This window comes from Lacerta agilis, chromosome 3 (assembly GCF_009819535.1).
Source record: "Lacerta agilis isolate rLacAgi1 chromosome 3, rLacAgi1.pri, whole genome shotgun sequence".
NCBI lineage: Eukaryota > Metazoa > Chordata > Lepidosauria > Squamata > Lacertidae > Lacerta > Lacerta agilis.
In genome coordinates this window covers 104173623-104197148 of record NC_046314.1, presented here as the reverse complement: position 1 = coordinate 104197148, position 23526 = coordinate 104173623, and the positions used below count along the sequence as shown (strand labels likewise).

General features: G+C 40.3%; 1 protein-coding gene across 2 annotated transcripts in view; it reads left to right on the top strand.

Annotated features, from left to right (window-relative positions):
* The window catches only part of FBXO11 (F-box protein 11), a 67490-nt gene that overhangs the window by 231 nt on the left and 43733 nt on the right, over positions 1 to 23526 (top strand). The gene's annotated exons all lie outside the window — the stretch shown is intronic.

Below are 23526 nucleotides of genomic sequence, written 5' to 3'. Positions count from 1 at the left end.
TTGTGGGTGGGCTGGTTCCCTTTTTTTTTTAAGCTAGTTGTGGGTTCCTCTCAGGTAGGGAAGGGGGGGTCCGAGAGCACAGCGCCCCCTTTCGGTTCCCCTGTGAGGGAGGGGGGAGAGAAGGGAGGCCCAGGATCTCTCTCTCTTTTTTGGCCACAGGGTGGGGAGACCACTTCCCTTCCCCCCCCACCCCCGTGTCCGGGACACGGCGTGTATCCCAGTAACTTGTGTTGACACCTTTCCTTTTATTCTCTCCGTCCCCTCCCAACTCTTCCTCTCAGCCCCCACCCCCTGCTTGCCTCCCTCTTTCCCCCTCTTTTTGTAATGGTGTCTCATGGAGACAAGAACTGCTCTTTCTCTCTCCCCCCCCTTCCTCTCCCTCCCTCCTTCCCTCGCCCTGCCCCAGTGTTTTTGCTGCGCAGTTTGCATTCAGGGTGGCTTTGGTTACCCGCGGCCCGGAGGAAAAAAGAGAAAGAGAGAGATCGGGAGGGTTTGTGTGTGTGTGGAGGGGGTGTTGTTCGGTGGGGTAGCAGCACCGAGGAGAGGAACTGCAGACCGTTTTCCGTCCGGGTAGATCATCGGCCATTTATTTATCTGCCTCCTGTCTCCTCCACCCGCCCCCCTCCGCCTGTTTCAGCCCGTCGTTCTCCTCCTCCACCACCACCACCGCCACCCAGTTCACCCACCGCCCTAAATAAAAACCCACAAATATTTGCTCCTGGTGTCAGGCTGCTGCGGCTTGCAGCAGAGGAGCCTTCTCCTTTTCTCGCGCGTGCGAAGGTTTCGCTTCCCTGCCTGTGCGTGTTGGTCCTGGGCCTAGTGTAAAAATGTTGTCAGATTGGAGGTAGTCAGGGAAGCACCATTGTCTGAAAGAACTGGGAATGTAGTCGTGGTAGGGAATTCTCTTCTTCTTCCTTCCCCTCCCCCCCCCGTTTTCCTTCCTTCCTTTTTCCGTAATGGAGGCTTTAAACGTTCATCGTGCAAATAAAAACAGGGTCTTTCTTGGGGGTTTCTATTACTGGGCGGCCCGCGGCGGGGAGGGCGATCGCTCGCTCAGCTGCATAACTGTTGCCATATTAATTGGCTGGGGTTCTCTCCCTGTGTTGGTGTGCTGTCGTCGCAGGGTTATTTTCTAAAGGAGAAGAACAGGGGTGGGATCGAAGGAGACATTTTGCATTTATTATCTGGTGGGTTGGATTTTTTTATTTTTTATGCGCCGGTGTCGCACCTATCGCATGATAAAAGGAGAATGACCTGTGGTACGGTGGTTAAGACGTTTAACAAAAACACCCATAGCCGTTGTTGTCTTTTGTTTGAGAGTGTGGGGGTAATACGTTAGAGGAAAAAATGTTGTAGTCTTAAGAACTGCATTGTAACTCAAGAGTTTTTGTTTTTTTTAAAAGATAAAACTGGCTTCCATTAACTCATTAAACAAAGGGACAGTAACCTGCTGAAACGCTTTTAATTCTTTCTTTTCTCCATGGCTCCCCCCCCCCCATTGGTCAACACAAGAATGTTGCCCAAACCACATAGCTGTGTATTTTCCGAGGATGTGATGTCCTATGCCCAATTATGGCTTTTGTGTAAACCATTAAAAATCTTTCTCACATCACTTACATAATTACTGATCATGCTTTTTTTAAAAAAAGGAGTTCACTTCCTCCTTTTGTATGTCCTGTATTGTACATTTTTGCCCTCTTGTGTTACATGTGCATGGAGGTTTTTTTAATTACGAGCTTATGTGTTGACAATTTCTACATAGTTGAGCAAGGTTTTGTGACAGATGAGGAAAATGTAAAGGGAAGACTGCTGTTGAATACTTCTATTAATTACTGAACTGGAAGTTTTCATTTTAACTATTTATTTTGTTTATTTAAAATATTTCTAGGCTGCTTTTGGGGCAATGTTCATCTGAAGTGGCTTTTAGATGTAAAACATGAAAAGAAAATAACATAAATGTTCTCGGTGTTAACCACCCAACCAGGCTTAATTTTTCTGCTAGTACTAATTTCTTGCCTCTGGATATCATTCATTTTAATACAAAATTTTAGGATTGAGATGTTTGTGCATAATATAAATATTCACTTGACAACTAAGAAGACATATAGTTAATATCAGCAGGAGATGTTCTGCAGCCAAATAAATGATAAGCCCTTTGTGTTTACATATTAAATATAAGAATTATTAGGGTGGCTGACAGATTTTTGGGCTTGAAAAATTCCTCCAGTTCTTTACTCATGTGAAACACCAAGGAAAGTACCGGTATATTTATGAAGGCATGCTTGAGTTTTTTTACTCAGACTTTTAAAGGTCATTGGTAATACAGTACATCTTTCCTCAATGTGATCTTAATCCGTTGACCATTTTTTAAATATATATTCATCTGTTCTTCCTTAATTTTGGATCTCTTCTGGGTGTTCTAAGTTTCATGTATCTTTTAAATTGAGATACTAAGCCTGATTATTCAGAAGTAAATGGCACTAAGAGAAGAATATTAATTCTAAGTGTTTTAAGATTGAGGACCCAAAGTCATTGGTCTTCCATGGTCACAAAGGCAGGTCAGTCAAGCAAACAAGACTTTAAGGTAGTACGGGTATATCTGTTCTTTGCAATATGTATCTATTTTGTATTTAGAATAAACCTTATAAAAGAATTGAGAAAATAAGTCACTTCATATGTAAGATACAGTGGTACCTCGGGTTAAGTACGCTTCAGGTTAAGTACGCTTCAGGTTAAGAAGTCTGCTTAAGAACAGAAATCGTGCTCTGGCGTCGCAGCGGCAGCAGGAGGTCGCATTAGCTAAAGCGGTGCTTCAGGTTAAGTACGCTTCAGGTTAAGAACAGACCTCCGGAACGAATTAAGTACTTAACCCGAGGTACCACTGTACTAGGAATTACTTTAGAAAGATAAACTGAAGTACAGTAGAGAGCTATTAGATGAGGCAATGAGTATAATAGCACTTTTAAAAAAATGTGAATTCTAGGGATAAGTTGTATGATAACAAATTTAGACTTGTTTAAGATCTGTATACTTTTTGCATGCTTGATTTGAATGTTCAAATTGTAATGTGCATTTCTTCATCAAGAGCACTGCTTCCAAGCATCTCTGATGAGGTGTGCTTATACATGCACTGTTCATTGTAGAAATGCCAGTGGTTTGTGCACATGGTGAACAAATTCGTGTAAGCATGCAATCGGAGCAGACAAGAAAAGTCTACAAGTATTGGGAAAAAATGCAGTTGTGTGAATCAATCCCCAGTACTGTACAAAACAGGAAGTGAATCGTGCAGTATCTGTGCTATTCACTTCAGCTGAGTTATTTTCAAATTAGTTTTATGATATTTCTAAAAAGGTTCTGGCTTTCCACAGTTGGAGTGCTACAATGTCTTACTACAAGATGAACTTTTTTGAGAGAGGGCAAAATTTAGGAACCAATTAGGATGAGAAACTCACTGCTTGGTGCAATAACCCAGGTGTTAGTCACCAGGCCCAGTTATTTAGGCATCAGTATTGTCTGTATACATGTATCTCTTGGAAATAGGTTCAAATTAATATAGATAACTTTGTCTCCTGTAGTATATTGTAGAATTCCATTTTAGGGATTTATAGTAAAAGCATTACCATGATAATAATTTAAATTAGCAAACAATGCCTGCTGAACTCCAGTCTATATATTCTACCTAATTCAGACTTAGTTGTGACTTAAGCAATATTTATATATAACTTGTTACAAAAGAATGTAATAACATTGAAAGCAATGCTGTGGGGATAGATGGATGCACATTCTGTTGTGGACTTTTGTGTTCATAGTTCCTGATCCAGCAAGCAATATACCGGTACATTCAGGATCTAGCTTCCACAGATGGATCTGGGAATAGAATATGGATTGATTTTTAAATTAGGCCTTTTAACATTGATTTAAAAACAATTGTGTGATCTGACTTCTTTGGTTAATTTCTTAAAATTGATTCTTATGTAATTATACCATCAAGCATGTTATTTACAATGAGTATAGACTTCAAGAATTGCTTTTGGACGACTAAGCAAATGATCTAGTAAAAAACACAAACTATTTGTATGAATTATATGTCTCAATATAACAGTAACTTGCTAATTGTCTTTAGTTTTGTAAGGATATGTGGGATAGTCTGGCCTGATGTACCTTGTTCACTGTTGCTTCTACTATATAGTTGAGTTCATATGGGCTAATTTTTAAATAGTGCAGATATGTGGTGGACTTTGCTGAAGGTCAAGAATATTCGTTACCTTTCATATGTGTTACATTTACCACACATCAGACATGAATCCAGAGCTACTGGTAATTAATGAGAGGGCATGTGCTGAATACTGGCATCAACAGTGTATTTGAAGTTGAAGTCTACTTAAGACTGTGCCAGATTGCTAGATACACCTTCTCCACTATGCATGGTTAATGCTGTTTGTTTATGGCAGGGTAGTTTACAGTATTTATCATATGGTTAGTGCTGTCACCTTTATAATAGAATCATAGAACTGTAGAGTTGGAAGGGACTGCGAGAGTCATCTTTTCCAACCCCCTGCAATGCAGGAATCTTTTGCCTAACATGGGACTTGAACCCACAACCTTGAGATTGAGTTTCATGCTGTACCAACTGAGCTATCCCAGCAGCAATAATCTGTTTAGGTGAAGACATGCTTCCCACACACTGTAAAAAAAGGTGACCATCTTGTGCTATATATGTGGACTTGATCCAGTGGCTAGAACCAGATGTGTGTTGAGTGCCGCTGTTATGATCCAGCTACAAGAGACTACACACAGCACTTGTTTGTATTCAAGTGTGCAAGAATCCAGATTCCCAGTAGCCACTGGCATGTAAAGCTTGTGTCTTCTGTTCCCAGTGACTGCAGAGGAGGTAAAGGCAAATTCTGTTTGGCTTCCAAACTTTACCAGAAAACCTCACAATCTCCTGCCAACATTGTTTCCAAGAGCTAAGCACAGAAATCTGCTTCTATATCTGTATTGTCCATGTTAAATTGGATAATCTCTCTTCATCGCACCAGACTTATTGACTACCTGTTTCACTTTTTAAAAGGTGAAAAACATAATACTGGCACTTTTTAAAATTATTTATTATAAGCAGCACGTCTTGTGCAGAACTAAGCAACATGTGATTTAAAACTCAGGTGTATTTCATTCAACTGAGATACTCTACTGCCTAATGAATATACAGTAGTGTGTGTGTATAGGCTACTAACATGCATATATATGTGTTACTTGTAAGATGTATGAATTATTCTTAAGCAATTATTTCTTGGGAAAGCAAGATGTTAGGTATGTCATTCTATTGCTCATAATATAATACTGATTTTCATGTTTCTTTGGAAACTTTTTTAAATTAAGAAAGCTGCATTAATGAAAGTTTGTATTCAAAGTATTGTAAATTCCTACACCCTTACTACTGCATCTACTCAATCCTGCCAAAGAGTTAAGCCTATGGAGACACTCCAGAATGATGTGTGAGAGAACTGGCGGATATAGGAGATCCACATTTGCACATATGGAAATGTCTTCCACACATTCAAGAATCTCCATGGACTTAGTTCTAATTGAAGCATTTGTCATGAGTCTAGATCCCATATCTATCCTGATAATTTTATATACCTGATCCTGAGTTGGAAATTTATGAGGCCACTTTGCTGCTCACTGCTTGTTTTTGTGCCTATACAGTGTGTGGCATGTGCTGGTTTGTAGATATTTTTGTCTCCTAGCACTGACCATTTTGTTTGATAGATTGACACTGTACTGTGTGACATCATGGTATCTCATAAACTGGGATAACCTCTGTAAAGTAGCTATGGTCATATCTGCTTAGTTTTAGCTACAGAAAAGTTTGCTGCCTGTGTTCTTGATGGTGAGACACTACTTGCTTATTTTCAAAACTAATATTGACATTTTCTGTTTGATTTTATGAGGTATGTCTTTAATACATAACCCGGTGATATTGCTTGCACTCACATTCTCTTTTAAACACTCATTCTCAAATGTATGTGGACAAACTGCATTTATGTATTAAAAAAAGATTTTTTTACCACACATTTAATTTTAAAGATAGTTATGTTTTAAAGAGCACTTCCAACATGCCAGGTGGAACAATGAATAAAAACAGTGACATAGAGCAAAAATGTGAACTGAGAGGATAAACTAGCAAATAGTGGTTGGACTAAGCTCAGCTAACTTAGTTTAGGATGTGGAATATTATATTGCGCTTATACAATGTTAAAACCATAATGGTATACTGTATTGGAGTTGCAGGAAGATACTATGATGACAGGTTTTGGGATTTATTGATGTGGTCAGTTTTTCCTAGTACTTGGTAATGTGCACTTGTAGCACTTGAACTAGCTTCTGTTAGTCTTGGGATGCAGTCTTCTACTCCAGTAGATTCCAGACACTTTGCCTCTTGGGAGTACTCACCTATTGACTATTATCATAGGGTGTACATTTATTTCAGTTAGGTTACTGGTTAGGTCTGTGTACAAACTGCTCTTGAGTGTGCTCAGAAACACACTGCTGCATTTACACATTGTGGAGGAAGATCACAGCAGTATTAGGCAGTCTTTCAGGGAAGCTTTTCTACCACTAGGGATCATCTTGTAGTAGGTAGGATCTCGGAAAAGTTTCCAGGGATCTCCAAGGTTTCCTGGAACATAATTTGAAAACTACTGTTCTGTTTAGTTGAAATTCTGGGCAAGTTTATACCTTTGTTAAAAAGAGAAAGAAGATTATAAAGTTAGAGCCGGAGTGTTTAGTTGATTGACCAGCTTGATTGATTGAAAGGTTTCCAGTTTGTTTTTAAAAGGTGCCCTCACTTAGGAAGTGGATCTTTTTGAAAAGTTTTGTTTTTAAGAAACAAGTTTTTTTGTCTATTTGTGTCTCAGTGAACAAGATGAGGTGTGGGTTTTAAAAGAAAACAGGGTTCTTGACTCTCACTCGTGAATGAATCCAGTACTTCAAATTTGTGGCCAGCTAAGATTAGCCCTTGTGCAATGTTTTGAAAGTAATTATGCAGGTTTCATTTGTGTAGTAGTTCTTTGTTTATTTTTACCAGCAGCTTATCAGATGCTTTGAGAATTCAGTCTTGTACAAAAAGTACAATATGTTTTAATATATGCTGTAAGCTGCCCAGAGTGGCTGGGGAAACCCAGCTAGATCTGCAGAGTATTATTATTATTATTAGTCTAGGATTAGAGATTTCCATATGGAAAACAAGTGCATATGGGCTTAATAGGAAACAACCATTTTTAGAATTACCTTCGGAAGTAGGGTTGATGTTTCACCATCGTATACATTCTGCTAGTTCTTCTGTATATGTTAGACTTTGGCTGCAATACTAAATGTGCTTTGAGCATAGTGGAATTTCTATATTATGCAACATTTTTTGGCTGTGTTTTATTGGGCCCTGATTGTACCACCTGTGTAAGGTCCTACCTACAAAGATCTTGCAGAGGCTGAAATAGAACATGGTGTGGGAGGGACATTGGTAGAAGCAATGTTAGCAGTTATGGCCAAGACTGGGACCTCAGCTTGAATCCACAATAATTTCTCATACTTCATTTCTCTGCTTGTACACACACACACACACACACACACACACACACAAAGAGAGAGAGAGAGAGAGAGAGAGAGAGAGAGAGAGTCAGACTACGGTTGCCCCCCTCAATACATCCCTTTGTATGCTTATGAAGAAAGTACCCCCATCCCCTGATGTAACTCTCTGCCTGAGTCTGCATCCTGTGACTGTTTCCATGGCAAGATGTCAGAGCAGGTCTACAAACATGGCAACCAAGCAGCAACAGAACTCACTGGGAACCACAGAGGGAACAAATGAACAAATAGAATACTAGCCCATCATCAATATAAAGGTACTGTACTCAGGATGACAGACAGGTTGAGTAGGATTGTGCTGAAAAAGTAGATAATTTGCTGTAATAGGGAAGGATTGATGTGTTCTTTTTTCAGGCATAGGAGGTACCATATTTAAAAATGAATGCATTCTTTCTCCACAGGAGAATATCGGGCGGGGGGGGGGAGTCAACAGGTTATAATATTGATATAGATATAGAAATAAACTGGTCACATACAACACTTCATTAATAGTACTATAAAAACATAGTATAAAATGAAATGGTAGATGCATTTTGTGTTATTAAAGTGTATTTTAATCATGCTGGTATAACTGGAATGATTTTAGCTCTGAAAGATTCAAATACAGTAGTGATATCCTATTGTAATGTTCTGCCTTCATAACATACTTCCACTAGTGCAAATGCCCTGTCCACATCCTCGTACTCCCAAACTATGAACCTCCTTCCCTCAGCCACACACCTAGTTCCTGAATGCAGAAAGCACCCATCCACAGCACTGCCATCTTATCAGGATTTAGCCCTCACAAAGATCAAATTCCTTAAGAATCTCTAGCCTATTTGACCATTCTGTCCACTGTGGGGGGAAATTGGAGGATCATATGAATACAGTGGTACCTTGGTTTAAGAACAGCTTAGTTTATGAACAACTTGGATTAAAAACGCCACAAACCTGGAAGTAGGTGTTTTGGTTTGTGAACTTTCCCATGGAGTAAGAATATGTTTCACTTCCTGTTGTGTGTGTTCCTTTTGTAAAACGAGTGCTGCTGCTGTGGGAAAGCACGCCTTGGTTTAAGAATGCTTTGGTTTAAGAACGGACTTCCTGAATGGATTAAGTTTGTAAACCAAGGTACCACTGTAATGCCTACTCACATCGGGAGTTACATGCATAGATTCCAGTTTAAGAAGTTTGTAAGTGCAGTGGGGGAGTGTGCATGAGCCATGGATGCAATATCACATGTACAGACTTGAATGCTGGAATGATAATGTGAAGCAGCTCATAAATTAAAGAAGCCAGTAACCTTCAGTGCTGTGTATTGTGTCAGAACAGTGCAGTATGTTTCTTTTTGTAGATTTGGTTGATTTGACACTATCTTTTTAAGCTGTTAAAGATGTTACTTGCAGCTGCTAAAAATACAGAGAGTAGAAAGTAGTAATGAGGCTCATAGCTATATAAATGTAATAATGCAGTTGATATATTTTCAAATAAAAAATGCATGCTTTTGGTATTGAAAATACTTACTCTTCTGCTGCCTGTGACAATTTGTTATAATTAATGATTACAGTGAGTGGAATCATGACTTAGTTGGTCTGAGTAAAGCAGGCAAATTGTACTTAACAAATCAATACTGGGTTACAGGAATGTAACCATGAAACTACTGGTGCTATGCCAAGAGAGGCTTGGGAGGAGTTAGTAAATGTATGGCTTGAGATTTCTTGTATTACTGTTAATTGTTCTTAGCTATGTTGATTCAACATGTATTGCTTCCAAGGAAGCATAACACGAGGAACCATGAACATACTGTTATCCAAGCCAAAATGTGGCCTTGGAAACTTTAGTTACTGCAACAGTGACAAGCAATGTAATCTAACAATGACAATTCTTGACATCAATATCCCTTCACTTAGAGTAGTCTCCTTTTGCCACTGATTTATTGTAACCAATAGAATTGTAGTATACAGATGAATATTAAGAGAGTGGTGATGACTGGTTGAATTAAATCTGTCATAATTAGTAGCTCAGATGGGGCAAGACTGGCTGTGGCCAATATAGTCATAGCAATTAGATACTCTAGTCATTAATAGTAGTTGAGTTGCTTGTTCCTTTTGAGTATAGACACAAGTTTCAGCTAATTTCAGCTGTTTAGAAACCTTTACATGTTTACCAGACTGCATCAATATGGAAACTTGTTGAAAGTGTTTTGATTTTTATCAATAAATTTAAATCTAACAGGCTTGTCTTCTAACCCTGCATTTTCAACTCAAAGAATAGGATTGGCAAAGTATGCTCCCACTCTGTTTACAAGTGGGAAGTGCTTATAATAGAGGAGGGTGAGTTTGCTAGGTTTTCTTTTCTACCTGTAACCTCTCACGTTGCCCTAAATGATGTTCTTGTAGGGAGAGATTACCTTTCAGGAGCTACTTTCCAAGGAGCACAGACTTTTTTGTCAACAGAGACTGGAAAAACTCAATGCATATTTTGAATCTGTCATGCAGCCATATTAACTTAAGAAGAGCTGTGCTGGATCAGACCACTGGCCCATCTAATCCAGCATTCTGTTCTCACAGTAGACAACCAGGTGCCTGTGGGAAGCACACACACAGAGCCTTTCAACTCCAAAGTTTGGAGGAAGGATGGGGATTGTTTTGCAGTTGCACAGTGAAGGTCCTTGTCTGTGCAGGGCAAAACTGGTAACCTCTTTCCGCCTGCTGGCCTTTCCTATGTAAGACCTGGAAAGTTGGGCAGGGAAACATGTTATATGAGCCATCCAAAGGTGCTTTCCATCCCTTTGACCTTCCCAACCTGACCTTCCCTCAGGAAATATGGGCAGGAGCACTGGATTCTGCTTCCTAAAAGTGCTCCATTTCCCATTGGGCAGCAGCAGCATCCAGGAGTGCATGTTCTCATAGTCCTTCATTCTGTTGTAGACTTATGCCTTTGAGCAATGTTTTATAGAACAGCTTTGAACAGTTTTGTTGCCCAAATTTTGTATTGGATATAAATGTGTTAAACGTGAGCAGATTTATGCTAAGGTAGAATTATATTTTAGAGTTGGAAAAGTTTCATTATTTTCAGTATTGACATGTAAATTACTGAATAAATTGGATATCATGGTTTTAAAAAGTCCATTTGAAATTCTGGTTTTCCTGTTTCCATCAGGAATAGGACTGGGCTTCCTCAATCTTGGGCACTGATGGTATTAGGTTGCAGTGTCCCTATCAGTCCTAGCCAGTACTGTATAGCCAATGGTTCTTGTAATGCAACAGTATCTGGGATCCTCTGTTGGGGAAGGCTGCAACAGATTGTCAGAAATTCCCCTCAGACTCTGATTTCTATGAAAACACATTTTTAATGGCAATGTATCGCATCACTGAACTGTCTTTATTTTTTTGGGAGGGGTCTTAATTGGATTGTTTTTGTATATTGATTATACAGTATTCTGAACTTGGAAGTCTGTTCTTCATATGCTTTTTAGAAACTTGTAGTTTTTCTGTGGCAGGCAAAAAATGATTGCATCGCAAATGACTTTAGTAACACTCCTCTGATGGTAGGGTTCCGTCTCAGAAGGACTGATTATGGGAGATGTTGTTGGAGTCTGTCTTTTCACTGCCTGCTGAGGCAAATGTGTGTTTCCCTAAAGCTCAGATTGTAAAAGAAGTACTGTAATGATTTTTGCATAGCTCTTCTCCTGGAGAACTGAATCGTCTAGATCTCTAATATTGGGTATTTGGTTCCATTACGTCCATGGAAATGTACTCTCCAGTTCATGGAGAAACACAAACTTCTGTGCAGTTAAGTTTCAGCATTTGTGAATGGGTGTTGATGGATGACTTACGAGGGATACATCTTGAGCAACAAAAAACAGAGAAGGTTGTCAATATACTTCCTTAAATAATTCTAGTGTGCTCCTTAATTATGAAGGAAGATTCTAGAGATTATGCTTAGTTAAAATGTTTTGCGGAATACAGTAACACAATGCTTGACTTTTCAGAGTTAGGGCTGCTGTGTTCAGTGGGATATACTGGGGAACCTGCATCCCTCCAGATGTTTTGAACTACTTCTCCCATAATCCTCTACCATTGGCAGTGCTGGCTAGGGCTGATGGGGGTTGGAGTCCAACACATCTAGAGGGCACCATGTTGGCTATGCCTGGGGAATACACAACAGTAAGCGTGTTTCAGACTAAAGCCTCAGTGTATTAACCAAAGAGAGAGATGCCTTCTGCATAGCATATCTTTTTGGTCTCAAATGTTTATGTAGTTAATATATTTGTATCTCTGAACATGCAGTTGGAATTGCGGCAGTGCCTGGCTGCAGGGATAGATAGGTTGTACAGGATTAACAAAATTAACATGGTACCTGTTAGAACCTTTATTTGATTTATTTTGAAAGTGTCCCTTTTCTGAAGTAAAAATACAGCTTATGTGCCCCATCTTAAATTTAGCAACTTTGGAAGTACCTGCAGTGATGTTTTGTAACCGTGGACATTACTTTTTGGGCAAAACATTTTTAGATTTGAAGTTGTGGTTTGCTAACTTGAACAAATGCTGCAAAATGGATGAGTGAGTCTATGGCTGATGACAGTAGTATATTATCCATTTTGGTGTTTGGGCATTCATCAGAAACATGAGAAGGAATGGTACTACTCAGAGTTCAAAATTAGCAGGGCACCAGGCACATTTTTGCCTAAAGATTCTCCATTCGTGAGCGCCTCAAAAAGTCTGGGTGCCATTTTTTGCGCCTGGTTGACACTCAAGGATTCCTGAAATGTATGTGCTTTGATGCCTCAAAGTATATGTTAAGGATAGACAATATGTTAAGGAGTTTAACAATAAAGTGTTTTGAAAACTGAAGTATAGTACCAATATTTTTTATTGTAAACACCTAATTAAACATGTATTATCAATGTGATATTAACAATGTGTCACACGTGTGAATTGCGTATTGATTCATGCTTATCAAAATAATAAATAAAAAGTGTTGCCGACCCCTCACCTCCTGTGGTGACTAGACATTCTGTTTTGATGTCCCAGAAGCCATTTGGCTCCTAGCTTTTCTATCCCAGTTTCTAATACTAGTACTACTTAGGATTTGCTGTTGTTTGGTGTCACTTTTCTGTGTTTTTTGTATTGCTGAGAAATGGCCACTTAACTGCATGTTTCAAATTTGCATATTAGACTGCAGTCTTATACTTGCTTATATGGGAGTAAGCTTCATAGAACTCAGTGTATGTGCAGAAAGCATTGCATTACAAATCTGTGAAGCAGGGAAGTATATGGCAGTAGTGAGCCAACCTTTCTAATCAATGCATTTAACACCACCTTTACAGTTACCATATTAAGGTGGCATAGCAACAGAGTGAGTAGTAGTGTGACCAGTCCTTACTCAGAGTGAAGAATTTCCTGTCAATCTTGAACTGCAATTTAGTACTTGCTGATTATTATTATTTTGGATTTTTGTTCTGTTTTGTGTGGAACTTCATCTTTATAATCAGGCTGGGCAATGTATTGATACATTGTCCCAAACTGATTTGATGTCAGCATCATGGTAACTGTTTCATAATATTTGACGTGGCAGTATATTACGAATCACAATGTGTGTGTGCACTACATAAAAAAATCGCCTGGTGCCTAAGATGAATAGGAGTTTCTAGGTAGAATTGGGATAGTACCGTAACTGATGGAGACATCTGAAGGCAGCCCTGTTCAGGAAAGTTTTTAATGTTTGAAGTTTTATTCTGTTTTTAGTCCTCTGTTGGGAGCCGCCCAGAGTGGGTGGGGGAAGATAATAATAATAATAATAATAATAATAATAATAATAATAATAAAGGTGGTATATACGGTATTCACTGACTAAATTAAAATCTCTAGATCAGATTTTCAACCTTTTTGAGTCCACAGCTCCCTTGACAAACTACCGTATATACCCGAGTATAAGCCGACCCGAATATAAACCGAGGCACCTAATTTTCCTACAAAAACCTGGGAAAGCTTATTGACTCGAGTATAAGCCGGTTCACCTTTGCCGCTGTGGAGGAGGAGGAACGAGCAGCCCGAAAGCAACCCTTTGGGCTGCTCCTTCCTCTTCTTCCTTTGCCAAGTTTGCATTTATGCGAGCAGTTCAGGAATGGAACAAGCTGCCTGGGGAGAGTAAAGAACCGCCGTTCTTGTACACTTCTTAAAGAATGGTTGACTGGGGAGAGCGGGTGGCGGCATGAGCGGAAAGAAAGGGCTTCTTTCTCGCCACCCCCACCACCCGCCTCACTCGAGTATAAGCCGAGGGCAGCTGTCCCAAAGAGAGGTGTCTGCTCACACTGCCCCCCAGGGGCCTGGGAAGAGGATGCCCCCATTCTTATCGGCCCAACAGAGACTGGTCAAAGGTGAACATGAAGCCAGTCTCTTACTCACCCGCGGCACCCCTATCAAGGCACCCCAGGGTATCACGGCACACTGGTTGATAATCACTGCTCTAGATAATTCTTCAACATGCAGTTTCTAATGTATATGAAGTTCCATGTATTTCTCCATATTTTGTTAAATGTTTATTGCATAAACTTAATGCACAGCATATAGCAAAAAATGAATATATTTGTCCTGTGGGAAATACCACATAATACTGCCTTTTGTAGCCTTCAGTGAAAAGATTGGTCAGAGCTATTTCTGATTATTCTTGATTTTTATAAGATAGAGCTAAACTTGAAGATACCATAACTAGTACCGAAGGGATTTTTATTTTTTTGGAGGGGAAAGGGCTAGTTTGGTAGCTTAGTTGGTGTTCGGGATAGAGAACAATATTCAGGCTATTTGCTTCCTTAAATCCAAGCAAAGCAATGCAATACATTATTGACAGTTCAGGCAATGCATTTGCATGAGAGAGGCTACAAAGCTACACAGTTCCTACAGTTTTGAAATGTTCAGCCATGTGAAGTTCTGTGAAGTTCTTTTTGTGGAGTTCAGTGTACTGGTCTTGTGTGCTCAGTTCTTTTGCCCTATTATCACAGTAATTGCTACCTCTCTATGTTCCATTGTGACCTCAAAAGATAAATTAGGAGCATCCTGTTGAGTCAACAGTGTTGACAATACCATACCCTAAGTACTTATAATTCTGTAGAGAGGTGTCTTCTGTGGCTACTTTGTGGTTAACAGAGTTTTTTGATGGTCACCAAAGGCTAAACCTAAGCATTTTTCAGAATTGCTCTAAGAATATTTTTATTTGAATTATTTTCATTAGATGTGGTTAAAGCAATAGGAGAGGAGAGCAAGTAAACAATATTAGAACCTTTGGAGTTCCAGCCAATATTTGTTCATGATAGAAACCATACTCATAACAGTAATACTGAAGTTTCCTGGACAGAAAAGATCATAATTTGGAATGTTTCAAGTCGACAATTAACTTACTGCAAATTATCAAATAGCTTAACCTTTGACTGAACATTTCCCCCCACTTTTGCCTCAGCAGACTTATTCAGCAAAGTGAACCACATTGCACTTGAGCCACATTGTATATAACGTAGAAGCCAACTCCTATGGCTGAGATCTCTTCCCCCCTTAAATATTTGAGGGAGTTTTCACCAAAAGTTGATGAGCATTGCCAATCAAATGGGGTGTGTGTGCCATGTCTTGTGATCGAATATGCGGGTTGGGGCTTACCTGCCCCCCCCCCATATTTTATTCAAGTTGACACCTCTGGTATAGAACATGCTACTTACTCCATAAATGTGTGGGATAATTAATGAATGAAGGGGTTAAAACTACCCAGTAGTTCCTTAAGCTGTTTTTAAATCAGCCTTCTTAAAGTCCAGAGAGCATGTCCAACTACACTCAGCTTTCCCTTGCATGTGTATAGTGAAACCGAAGAGGACATGATCTTTTCTTCCCAATGTTTCTGTACTTTCACTTTCTTGATCAGTTCCTCCCTGTTGGTGAGAACCATGTCCAAGAGAGATTGACCCTCTTGTTGCTTCTTGCACCTTCTGGGAAATTAAATTGTCAGTGAGTCAACGGAGGAATTTGTTGGACATGCTTACATGCTTGGCAGAGTTTGAGTTCCAACTGATATTGGGAAAGTTAAAGTCTCCCATGACTACTATATCTCTCCTTTTTGAATGTTTGGTAATCTGCTGTAGGAATGCATTACCCAAGTCCTCAGTCTGTATTGGAGGTCTATAGCAAACACCCACAAGGTCACTGTTGTGTCCCTCTCCTACAATTTTTACCCATAAACTGAATCTGCCTTCCATGCTCCAAGTCATGGATCTCTGCACAAATGTACACATCTTTCACATACAATGCCGCACCTCCTCCCTTCCTGTTTAATCTATTCCTTTTGAACAGATTGTGCCCCTCAATTTCTACATTCCAGTCATGAGTCTCATTTCACCAGGTTTCAGTAATGCCTGTCAGATCTTATCTGCCATAATGTATTAAGAGCTCAAGTTCTTCTTGCTCGTTTCTCATGCTCTGTGCATTCATATAGGTACAACTGAAACCACAAGTCCTTCATACTCCTTCATACACTTGCCTCCGTCCCCCTCCATAGGGAATCACCTGCTGCGGTCACCACATGTATCTTCTCTGGGGAACTGGCAATAATTGTTCTGTGTTGTGAGTTCTGGTGTGAATCTGACTTTTGTAAGTAAACCATTTTAAACTTATCAAATGTGGTCTTTTTATCCTTTTATCAGAAATGCGGTCTTTTTCAATGCTAAGGGAACAAGAAAGTTTTGGAACTCAAAATGGCATATTTTAAAGGTCTAACAGCCTATATTTCCATGCTTTACTTTGCTGCATGTTTTGTTATTTTAAATCTGCTAGGTTCCTCTCACCAAAAAGTGCTTGCTCCAAACTTGGATCTTGGCATCCAGGAATTCTCATTTTATATACCTACTTTTTTCCTTGCCACCGACAAAATAAACCCTTTTTTCATAGTGATCTTCAGTGGGTTTAAGAGAATTGTTGAAAGACACCCTTGTCTATGAATTATCCAACAATTTATCTTGTTCTTCCCAGTGGTGCTGCTGTTTCTGGCTAGTGGTTCACAAGTCTGGAATGGGGCAGGTAGGATTCTGCCTCTTTTGGCTTGGTATTTACTTTGAAGAGGGTGTCTGTGTTACCAAGTTGGAACTAGTATTAGTGGTAATGGGAATTGTAAACTCTGTTCCTAAATAGATAAATGGGCTGTATTGAAATTTAGTCTTATATCCTTCTTTTGATACTAATTTTTTGAAATCTGTTGCTGAAATTAGGAAGGTCGTGTGAGGCTGTGAGTTAGAACTGTGAGGAAGCACCATCTGAAACTGGTAGATGGTCCGTAAAGGCGACTTGTAAAAATGTACTGGACAAGGTAGTTGCACCAGTTAACTTTCCTTCATGTGCTGCTTTGAGGTTTACTTCTCTACTTTTTCTTCTTAATACAAGGGTTGAGATGCATCTTATATGGGATAAGATGAAAAACATAGATAAGTTTGACAGATATGATTAAACAGTTTATCATTTGATTCAGACATCATGCTGCTTGAATGCAAAATCCTTTGTAAAACTTGTAAACCATTGGTTGCCAATTAGGGGTCCAGGGACACCACCCCCTGCCAGGGTGGAACACACCCAGGGGGTCCGCGACACCACCCCCTGCCAGAGACTCACTTATCTTGTTAATTGCACAGTTAAAGCCACAAAGATGATCCACGGATCACCCAGCCTCTGTTAGCGACCAAGGCCTGCTTGCTGGCAGGCAATGGGAAAACTTGTGAAAGAGTTGCTGGATTGCAAGTGAACTGGGATTGGGCAAAAACCTCTGACACAGTTTCTTAGGGCTCCTACGATTAGAGGGGGCACAGAGACAAGAGTGCAAATGGCTTGCTCCATGGGGCGGGGTCACACGCTTATTATTAAAAAAATTGTAAGGGATCCCTTTCTCTTGCTCTCTACTTTTTAACTGAAAAGAACTTCTAATTGCTTTCAAGGACTATCAAGTTAAGAGGACTCTCCCACTGCTTGTAGTAGGGGTTTCAGTGAATCTTGCCTCTGAGTTTGGGATTCATGTCTCATCTTGCAAGTCCAACAGGGGAAATAGCTAAGCAGATAGCCACTGTGATTAGCACAACAGATCACCCTCTGATGATTTAGTTTAGTGCTAGGGCTGGGCAATACTTTGTTTTCAACATTGTGATATATAAGCAGCAAAATACCGGTATATGGTCCAGCCCTACACGGTGAGTCCTGATGCCTCTCAGGCTCAAGTGTGAGTCAAGGAGAATTGGGGCTTCACTGAACTGCTCAGCTGGGGGAGGATTAAAGAGGCCTCCCCCCCAGGCAAACAGCTCTGATGCCTTAGAAGGCACCCTGCTCTCCAGCTGAGGGAGCCCCAATGCTTCTCTGGTTTGCATGCGAGCAAAAGAAGCATCAGGGCTCCCTATAGGTGGGCTGGGCTGGTGGGAGCACTTTAGCAGAGCCTCCACCCCGCCACCACTTGTGAGCCAGTTTGGTGTAGTGGTTAGGAGCGGCAGACTCGTAATCTGGGGAACCGGGTTCGTGTCTGCACTCCTCCACATGCAGCTGCTGGGTGACCTTGGGCTAGTCACACTTCTCTGAAGTCTCTCAGCCCCACTCACCTCACAGAGTGTTTGTTGTGGGGGAGGAAGGGAAAGGAGAATGTTAGCCGCTTTGAGACTCCTTCGGGTAGTAAAAAGCGGGATATCAAATCCAAACTCTTCTTCTTCTTCTTCACCAGCTCACACAAGCCAGCAGCGGGCTGGGGGCTCCATTAACTGCTTGGTTGAGGGGAGTGGCAACCGCGCACCCCTCAGCAGAGCAGTTTCATGGAGCCTCCACCCCGCCACTGGCTCATGTTAGCCGTTGGGGACTCCATAAAACTAGTTGACTGAGGCAAGGGCAGCAATGTGCTCCTCAGCCAAGGAGTTTAAAGAAGCGGAGGGAGGGTAAGCTTTATCAGCACCTCGCCAGTACAGCTTGTTTCTCCCTCTGCTGGTATGAGGGCAGAGTGGGATGGCGGCTTCACTCAGCGGTATATCGCTGGCGAAACTGCTCCTCCTCCTGAGTCACTCTGCCGGGGTGGATTTGATTTAAATCAAATCGATTTAAATCATGATTTAAATCACTAGTCAGCAAGACTTGATTTAAATCATTTTTTAACAGAAAGATTCATTCTTGCTCGTATAATCTTAATATCGACAACCAGAGGAAGGTTTCATTTTTGGAATAATAAATTTTCAGAGTAGTTTTTACGGTTACCTGTATATCAAAATTACTGATTTGGTTATACTGGTACTATTAGACCAATAATTAAGAAATTATTGCGAGGTTTAATAACTGTTTATTATATTTGGACAACTTTTCTGCTGTACTTTATTGGAAAGAGAAAAATAATCATTTCCTTAATAACAATTTAAACTATTTAACTAAAACAGTAACATTATAGCATATGTATCCATGTTTGTTAACTGATGTGGTGAAACAATTTAAAAAAAAACCTTTAGACTTGAGTTTTAGCACACATGGAAAACTTGAAACAAATCTTATTTCCTGATGAATAAATAGCCTTTGGACTACAATGTAACTTAAATAGAAAACTATCTTTAGAAAACTGTCTTTAGAAAGATTTTTTCTCCAAAAGCGTTTTATTTTAAAAATCCAATTTATTTTTTAAAAAATAATCTTGATTTTATTTATTTATTTTAAAAATCATTGATTTTTATCCACCCTGTCCTCACCTACCAGCTCCAGCTGTAGAGAGACAAAGGGTGGTGATGGTTTCACTTGAGGAATTTATCAATACATCTCCCAGGCCTATTTAGTGGAAAAGACCCACCTTGTTTTCTGTGGGAAGCTATGTGGATACATTTTGGAGTGGGAGGAAACAGATGTAAGGCAGAATCCTAATAAATTAAGAAGTTGGTTGTTCCTATTGGGCAATCTGCAAAAATAAAAACCTCACTCCAAATAAGTACTGTATTTAACTAATCTCTTTAAGCCAAAGGTGAAACTGGGGCACAGGAGGACTAAATAATAATAAATTACTACTACTACTACTACTACTACTACTACTACTACTGTTATTATCAACATTACAAAATCACAGCTGTTTTCTACTCAGTCTTCACCAATACAAGCCCCTGACCAAGCCTTCACCTATGTCTTGAAGGTGCAAGATCCTTCAGCAGAACCATATGCTGCAAAGCTTTGCTAAGATGTACCATAACAGATTACAAGTAAGGAATAGCATGTTTGAATACTCTCATATAAAAAGCCTTCTGCATATATAACACTTGCAAGTTAGGGGCACAGTTTCTTTTTTTAAAATTCAGTTGTAGTGGAGCAATGGAGAGAAGTTTTTCCTACTGTCTGGAGATAGGCAATTTGTGATAATATCACAAATTTTATGGTTTGTTTTTTAGTATACCTAAAATCCTTTGCTTATTAGGGACCACCCCACATTTTCTTCAAAGAATTGCTTTGCACAGGTAACTACCATAGAGTTACCAAAATTTTCACTTGGCTTTTGAAAAATAGGGGGTCCTCAGTAATTAGTTAATCGGAAACCACTGCTGTAAACTTAAGTCACCCAGCTTCCAGTTCTTGAGGTCAGACCTGGTCACAGTTTGGTTTGGAAGCTTTAGTGAACAACATAGTGGCAATCTTGGAAAGTGAGTCAGACACCTGGAATCATATTACTGCAATTGTATGGGATTTGCAGTGGCTCCAGAGTCAATGTGCTACTGTTGACTTATAAAACTCTGCACAATTCAGGAGCTTTTCTCCCAGTATTGTCCTGTCAGGTTGTTAAGCGTGTTAAGACCTGAAGGAGAGGTCATTCTGTGTCCTACATTAAGGGCTAGTGCATTATGTGATGGCTTAAGAACTGGCTTTTTCAGTGGTGGCCCTGAATGTGGAGTATCTTCCTCTCATAGGTTTGGCTGGCATCTACAGTGTTAACCTTTGAGGACTGGCAATATTGGCTAAAAACATGTATAGCTCAGGTGGTTGGTGCTGATAACTCCAAGATTGCAGGTATGATTCCCTTATTAGACAGCTGCATATTCCTGCATTGCAGGGGGCATGGGCTAGATGATCCTCATGGCCTCTTCCAACTTTTTTATTTTTCTGGTATCCCATTGAGATTGTATGATGTATGATCAACAGTATTTTTTCTGAAGCATTTAAATTAATTAACTGATCTGCTGCTTTTGCTTATTACGATGAGGTTTGATCTAGTATTAGATTTACATTATGCATTTGTTACCTTATCTGGGGTCAAGAATGACAGAGGCTGGAATAAGAAATTCTTATATGCAACATATACAAATGTGTGTGTGTGTGTGTAGTATACATGCGTGCACACACACACATACAACATGCCCACATGCATATAGAAGCATCCTAAACTGTTTTCCGTCCGGGCTAGACCAGACCTAGGTGGAATCTACACACATAAAAATATATATATATTGAATTTGCCATAGCTCACCATCACCATCTAGTGTCACATTTGTATTGCACTTTACAACACACTTAAAATGTTTTATTTACAGCTGTATAGCAGAGTCCTTAGGTAAAGGTACCCCTGACAGTTAGGTCCAGTCGCATATGACTCTGGGGTTGCGGCGCTCATCTCGCTTTACTGGCTGAGGGAGCCAGCGTATAGCTTCTGGGTCATGTGGCCAGCATGAGTCCTTAGTTTGCCTTAAATTTCTGTGATTTCAGAACATTCCTTACATTCCACTAAAAAGTGCCTAGGGTGGCTTATAAAAACATAAAAATTATTGAAGTGCAATTGTTTTTTAAATTAATTTGCAACTAAAAACTTTGTAGATAATCCAGTGTCTTCTTACTGCATCCTTCTCTTACATGTGCTGCTTTAGTCATGGATTCCTTGTTACTATGCCCCCCCCCATCTCCGCGGTTGAGTGTTTGCATTGCTATACATGGGACATTGAATGAATCATGTCACCTGACTCCTGTGAAAAAGGTTTGATCTAGTATTAATCCAGTGAGTGTGGTCTGGCTTTGTCCATGGAGGATATTGGAATGTGCCAACAGATCCCTTCAAAGCATGTTTTTCTTCATCCTTCTACTGCTTTAGAGGAGGCTTCTGAATTATCTCTTAGAATTTAAAGTTAGAGCCAAACAAGGTGTGCATTTGTGTGGTGGGAAAACATGTGTTTGATGGTTCAGTTATAAAGTAGGTGTGCAAAGATTAATTTATAATCCTAAAAGGAGTGTTATTGCTGAACCAGTGAGCTTGTTGTTTTTAATAAACACTTTTGTGTCTGGTTTGGCCCTTAAAGACAAGTTTGTCCACTTAGCATGTAATGCTAAAGTACCATGGTTTAGTGCTAAATACAGGTGATACTCAAAAAATTACAATATTGTGGAAAAGTTCATTTATTTCAGGAATTCAACTTAAAAGGTGAAACTAACATATGAGATAGACTCATGACATGCAAAGCGAGAGATGTCAAGCCTTTATTTGTCATAATTGTGATGATTGTGGCGTACAGCTGATGAAAACCCCAAATTGACAATCTCAGAAAATTAGAATATTAAATGAAATCATCAAAACAAGGATTGCAAATGGAACAGTATTGGACCTCTGAAAAGTAGAAGCATGCATATGTACAGTGGTGCCCCGCAAGACGAAAATAATTCGTTCTACGAATTTTTTCGTATTGTGGTTATTTCGTCTAGCGAAGCGGCAATGACAGCCGCGCTTTCGCTAAACAAAAAAAAAGACAAAAATTTTTCGTCTTGCGAGGCAGCCCCATAGACTTTTTCGTCTAGCGGGGCAGCCTTCCGCAAGACGAATGCCTTCGTTTAGTGAGTTTTTCGTCTAGCGAGGCATTCGTTTTGCGGGGCACCACTGTACTCCGTACTTGGTTTGGGCCCCTTTTGCATCAATTACTGCCGCATTGCGGCGTGGCATGGATGCTGTCAGGCTGTGGCACTGCTGAGGTTTATGGAAGACCAGGATGCTTCAATAGTGGCCTTCAGCTCTTCTGCATTGCTTGGTCTCATATCTCTCATCTTTCTCTTGACAATGCCCCATAGATTCTCTATGGGATTCAGGTCAGGTGAGTTTACTGGCCAATCAAGCACAGTAATCCCATGGGCATTGAACCAGGTTTTGGTACTTTTGGAAGTGTGGGCGGGTGCCAAGTCCTGCTGGAAAATGAAGTCAGCATCCCCATGAAGCTCATCTGCGGAAGGAAGCATGAAATGCTCCAAAATCTGGTAGACGGCTGCGTTGACCCTGGACTTAATACAGCACAGTGGACCAACACTAGCAGATGACATGGCTCCCCAAATCAACACAGACTGTGGAAACTTCACACTGGACTTCAAGCATCTGGCATTGTGCGCCTCCCCATTCTTCCTCCAGACTCTGGGTCCTTGGTTTCCAAATGAGATGCAAAAGTTGCTCTCATCAGAAAAGAGGACTTGAGACCACTGAGCAACAGAGCATTTCTTTTTTTCTGTAGCCTAGGTAAGACGCTTCTGACGTTGTTTCTTGTTCAGGAGTGGCTTGACAAGAGGAATACATCTGAAGCCCATCTCCAGGATCCATCTGTGTGTGGTGGCTCTGGATGCACTAACTCCAGCCTCAGTCCACGCCTTGTGAAAGTCCCCAACATGTTTGAATGGTCCTTTCCTGACAATCCTCTCCAGGCTGCGGTCATCCCTGCTGCTTGTGCACCTTTTCCTCATTTCCCCCTTCTGCATAATGTTCCATTAATGTGCTTTGATACAGCACTTTGGGAACATCCAACTTCTTCCGCAATTACCTTTTGAGGCTTTCCCTCCTTATGGAGGGTTTCAATGATGGTTTTCTGCACAACTGTCAGGTCAGCAGCCTTCCCCATGATTGTGATTCCTACTGACCCAGACTGGG